This window comes from Neovison vison, chromosome 3 (assembly GCF_020171115.1).
Source record: "Neovison vison isolate M4711 chromosome 3, ASM_NN_V1, whole genome shotgun sequence".
In the NCBI taxonomy this organism is placed as follows: Eukaryota; Metazoa; Chordata; class Mammalia; order Carnivora; family Mustelidae; genus Neogale; species Neogale vison.
The window spans coordinates 203459610-203465609 of NC_058093.1; positions in this window are offsets into that span (position 1 = coordinate 203459610).

The following is a 6000-nucleotide window of genomic DNA, read 5'->3' on the forward strand; positions in this document are numbered from 1 at the left end:
CCCGTGAGCCCGCCCCGAGCCCCGACGCGCCGGGAGCCCTGCTGCCCTCTGCACGGGAACTTCAGGATTAGCTCATGGGGTGTTTGTAAATCTTCCTCCCGGACCTTCACGCCGGGACAGCCTCAGAGTCCCAGGCTGATCTCGGGGAAGAACTGAGGCCTTTACAGCACAGGCTCTCCCGGAGCCGCCCGGTGACGCGTCCATTTGCGTGGGCGTCCTCTCCGGTTGTCGGGCAGAACCCTGAGCTCCCCATGAAGGCTCGCAGCCTCTCAAGCCCTGGGTCGTGTGTTCCACGCTCGGGGTGAGGTTGCGTGTGGGCCGGAGCAGCTGGGGCCGATGGACCTGGCGCACCCAGAGCTGGGGCGAGCGCGGGCATCAGGGACGGCCCCGCCCGCACCTCCGGAGGGCCTGGGACCACGTCCTCCTGGCCCTTCGTGGCCAAGGGTGAAACCGGTTCCGGTCAATACGTCGTGTTGCTTCCCCGCTGGGGCGCATTTAAGTGCCCGTGGGGACGCGCACCCAGCAAACCGCCAGCGGCCGGGACTGTTCCTCCCGGCTCGGGAGGAGAGCACTGCGTGGGGAGCGGCGTGGGGCTCACCCTGTGGCCAGGACGTGAGCCCCGAGATCGGGCTGCCCATCCATCCCCTTCCCGGTCCCACCAGTTTCCGGGCTTTTCCTCACTTCCCAGGGGGGCATGTCTGCACCGTCCACCTGTCCCTCCCTCGCGGTGCTCACTTGTGCTGCCACAGGGCCGACCACGGGGCTGGCCGTGGGCCATGACCCGGCCCTTGCTCCCGCCCATGCTGGGGTGCACCCAGGGCTCCACAGCTCCGGACACGCGCAGCATGGGGACTCTGGTACCCAGGTACTAGGTCTTCCATGATTTTCGCTTCCTTTGAAACTGTCAGACCAGACGCGGGGGTCGGGTGTGCGGCATTTCAGTACCCGTCGTGCATCTTTGTCCCCGGGGGCGCGTTGGTGGCGCAGACTCCCCAGGAAGGCGAGGTCCCTGCTGGCCCTCTGTGGATTCTTCCGTCCACATGTTTGCGTCATTACCTGCTGCGGCCACAGTGACCTTCGGGGGCACTTGGCCACTGCGGTCACCGCCTTGATTCACATGCCCTCAACTGAGAAGTGATTTTAGCGCTTGTGCACTTGCCGGCTTCTGGTAAACAGGGTCACTCCACGACTCCGAACCCCAGGGGGAAACAGGGACTCCGTTCTCCCGCGTACACGTGGCTACTGACCCCGTGCCCGACTCTGCTAATCTTCCGGAGGGTTTTACGTGTTTGCCTGCAGCATGGGCAGGCAGCGCCTCTGGGCTGGCCTCCCCTGGTCTGGCCTCCACACGCGGGGACGCCAGCCTCACGGGGGGCCCTGTGGCCTCCCTCCCTCCGCCGGGGGCCCAGGACGCCTGCAAGCCCGAGCACAGGGTGAGCGCAGGCCTGGCCACAGGCTCGGGGTTCCGCGGGCAATCAGCCTTGTGGCCGCGTCACTCCCTCACTCTAGGGTTGATTCGGGCAATTTAGATGTTTCCGGAAAATCCGACCGCGTGGACTCAGGAGGCACGCTGCAGGGCGCTGCCTGGGCTATAGGGCACTGCAGGTGTGACACCGCCGGCACCCGGGACACCCGCAGGCGGGCCTGCCGTCGGTCGGCCCCTCGGGGTGGTCCATGCCATTCCGTGTCTCTGGGGTTTCCGTCTCCCCCCGCCCGTCCCCGACCGAGCGTCCCTCCGGCTCTGGCTCCAGGCGCTCCTTCGCTGCCCCGTTCCCCTCCCCCGTGGAGGGGTCCCCCAGGGCCCGGCAGGGATCCCGCAGAAGATTCGCTGGAGCACTGCGTCCCTCTCGGGCTGCGGACGCTTATCGTCCCCAGCGACAACACCGTGTGCAGCCCCCCCACCTCCCGCCGCCACCGCATGGTCGGAGCCATAAAGCTCCGTCGGTCCACGGGGCTGCCTGAGCTGACGGCACCCCGGGAGGGGCCGTGCGCAGGGACGGCTGCGTCGGGACAGTTCTAACTGGGGCTGTCAACAGCTGGTCTCTCAGGGGCTTATTCTGGGGGACCAGGTTCCTGCAGGCGGCCAGGCCCCCGCCGCTCGTCCCGACTCTCGGACAGGAAGGCACGCCAAGTGCCAGCTCCCTGCGCAGCACAGCTTCCCTAACGGGGACCCCCCCGCCCTCCCACCGACGACAGTCCCTTCCCTCTTGGCCTCACATCCTGCAGAATCCCCTTAGGGTCAGGACCCACTCGGCTTCAGCGGGAGCTGATTAGCACAGGAACAGGAACGTGCGGCTGCGACCTCCGATGGGAATGTCATGTGCAGCGGGCAGTGGCTCTACCCTTCCCACAGCATGACAGTCACAGGGCACAGTGTGACAGAGACGGACGTCGGCTGGGGCCCGCGCTAGGGACCACGGCCCTTGGCCTGTCTGGGCCCAGGAAGCCCTCTGTGTTGTGAAGAACTTGATGGGGACGTGGCGTCCGTTTGGGGAAGTGAAGAACATTTGGACGGTAGTTACAGCCGCACACAGTGTGTCATTTAATGCCCCAAGCCGCACCCACAAAGTGCCTCAGGGGCGCTACGTTCTACTGTATTGCAGTGATTCAATCGCTTGCTGTGACTACAGAATATAATACAGCTTAGCAGGAAAAAAGTCCAGGGAAAGGACAGCTCCCTTTACCCCGGAAGGCCCGCACCCGCATGGCTGGGGTACTGGGGGGCCCCGGCACTTGGGGTGCCTCAGCGCACACTGCTCATCCGCAGGGAGGGTAGGCCCTCCCTCCCGTGACAGCAGGCCTGGTGTGGGATGTGTTCCAGACACAGAAATGTGGATGGCATCGACCCAAGGCGCTTCCGAGCAGACACGTCCAAGGCCGGCTTTGGGCAGCGCCCCCCATCCCCGTTGAAACTGTGGTGCTGTCCCCATGGGACCCCCCCATCAGCTGGGGCCTCAGTGACAGGTGGAGCAGAGCCACACTCAGCATGTGACCACGAGAGGGGCTCTCAGCCCCTCGTCAGCGCCAAACGCCCGGCTCAGGCTGACGGCCAAGGCTCCTGCTCGCGGGGGCCACCCCCGTCCTCCTGCCACGCCCCTCACTCACACTCACACTCACACCCACACTCACTTCCCATCCAGCGCCACCTCCTCCCGCTTGCAGGGCCCATGCGGACGTGGATCCTGGCAGGTCCCCTCCTTCGAGGGGTGCTCAGTCTGTAACCAAATACGGCAACCAGGCCAGTGGAGAGGTCAGCGTGGGGAATGGGGGCGGTGGGAGGCGGCCTCGAGCTGGCCCTCAAGGGGCGGATGAGAACCACACGCTGGGCTCCCCCGGGAGCGGCCCCTCTGCTTGCCCGTGGGCCTGGGTCCAGCGGCTCCTCATGCCTGTCCCGGGGTTTCCAGAACCGCCAACGGCGGATGGTGGCTCAACCCACATGTTGAAGCCCCACCCCCAGGACCGCGGAAGCTGCTCTGTGCGGACGTGGGGTCTTCACAGAAGTGCCGGAGGGGAAATGAGGTCGCCACGGTGGGTCTAACGCAGTCAGCCGGTGTCTTTCTGAGAAGGGGGAGCGCGAGGCCAACATGCGCGGGGGCGACCCGCCAGGACCGTGGGAAGGCAGCATCTGCACACCAAGCGGAGAGGCCCCAGGTCATGAGGAGGGGTTTAGGGCGCCCCCATGGAGGATGGGCGGCCCCAGCGCGTCCTGCTATGCAATGTTCCTGGTGACTGCTCTGTTACGGCCCTCCAGAGAGACCGGACCACGTGCACCCGCTCACGTGGCCTCCGTTCACACAGCCTCACCCGCATGCTCAACACGGGTCACCCACATGTATGGCCTTCGCCCGTGTGGCCTTGGGTCATGGGACCCCCAGCTCAGGGGGTGGCGTTGGTCCCTGTGGTGCCCACACACGTGGCCTTGGTCCACGTGGCACCGGCTCACGTGGCCTCCGTTGACACGGCCACCCTCACGTGTGGAGGACACATCACTTCTGAGTTCTGTGCGTGGGGGAGGCATTTGTCCTTCTCCAGGTTCAGCCATGGGGACCACGTCTTTGGCCCTGGACTGCCGGGCCTAGGGACCGAGTACCTCTCCCTGGCGTCCAGGTGTGGGGCTGAGCTCCTCCTCCCCAGGGTCCAGGCACGGGGATGGGCCGGGCCTGGTGGCTCACAGTCCCCATCGCCATGTTCTGCCATCTTCCTGGGACCTGGGGCCTCATCGCTCTGACAAGGCTCGTCTATCTGTCCGTGCTGATGGAACAGGCCGCTTCTCTCATCAGCATCCCGAGTCCCTGCAGCTGGGGAGGGTGGTGGGGCCTGAGGACAGGGCCGGGCACCAAGGCCAGCATCGCTAACACAGGGGACCACTGTCCCAGGTTCTTGCCAACTCTGGGGGACCTCCTGGGCTCTGTCGTAGGGATCGTGGGCCCAGAAGGTGATAGACTCTGCAATCCGGAAGGGATCCACCTGTGGGAGCTTTGAAGTTCTCTTCTGGGTGTGCTCTGCTGAGGGGAGTCCCTAAGGCCTGAGACTGAGGTTGAGGAAAGGCCCTGTCTCCATAGACTACAGTGCCCCCTGCAGCCCGAGACTGGCTCCCGGGGTGTGGACTGCACAAGGGCAGATGCAGGTCAGAGGAGCCCAGGATCTGGAGTAGGGCAGGGTTGGCCAACAAGACTGGGCAACAGGAGGCGGTTTCAGGGGTACTCGGCGTCCACCTTAACCCGCACAACAGGTCTGTTCTGCCCAGGGCAGCAGGACTGGGATCGCCCTGCCAGGTCAGGGCACACACCGGTATGGGGAGCAATGAGCGCGGAAGCCTGGCAGCTCCTGGGGCCCCCTGCGGGAATGCTGCATGGCCTGGGCAGGTGAAGGTTCCTTCTCAGAAAGACTGTGGGCGGGGGGCTCCCTCCTCCCTGGGCCCCGCGTAGGCGGGTGTGGCCCGCCCGGGACAGCCCCACGGGGAGGAAGCTGACCTGCAGAGGCAGGTGACCTGGGGCCCCACCAGGCCCGGCGGGAGGTGGGAACAGGGATTGTGCAGGGAGAGTCCAGGACCTTGAGCAGGGGAGCCTTGGCCGGGGAAGCCTGGGAACCCTCAGGCCCCCAGCTCAGAGATGGCTGCCCCTGAGCAAGTGCACACGGCCACATTTGAAGGAATTTCAGGATGGGCCACATTTGAAGGAATTTCAGGAGGGACGCCATCATCCCCGGGGGTGCCCCTGTGCGGGAGCGGGAGCTCCAGGCCAGAGAGAACTGTCCAGAAGAGGCGAGTACAGATGGGGGGTAGCACCCACAGGCAGCCCAGGCTGTCTGGGCTGGGGAGGGGGGAGGGGAGGAGGAAAGCGGGGTCTGAGGGCCCAGCTGACCCTGCACCGACCTCCCAGAGTCCCAGTTATTCCAGACCCCAGCGCCCGCCAGCATCCGGAGGGAGAAGGCACTGCCTGGCCCCAGCTTCCAGAGGCTGCTCCTGAATGTGGGGGCCTGAGTCCTCGACAGCCCCGGGGTTCCCTCTGGGGAGCAGTCTGAGCCCTAGAAGCCGCGAGGGAGGACAACTGGAGCCCTGGCCGCTCAGCAGGCAGCGGATCACAGTGGACTCCCTGCCGCCCCGAAACCTTCTCTGGGGGAGGAGCTCCGATGAGGCTCTGCGGCTGCGTCTGGAAGGGCGGAGGCCCACGTGCCGGCGCGCCCGCTTCCCCGCACAGGTGGGCGCGTGCCTAGCGCGCATGCGTGACCGCGCAGGTGCGGGGAGCCCGGGACTCCACAGAGGGCGAGCGCCAGGGAGGCTGGGGGAGGCGAGCGGCCGCCGGTCCGGGCCTCCGCTGATTCCCGGCCCCGGGCGAACAGTCCTGCGCCTGCTTGTCCCCCGGAGGTAAGGCTGGAGGAGCCCGGTCTGCCCTGGTCCCCGGGGCGGGGGCGGGGGCGGGGGTCGGGGGGGGGGCGGCCGGCGGGATGTGTCCCAGCAGCGACACCTAGGAGCCTGGACGCCGGGTCGCCCCGGAGCCC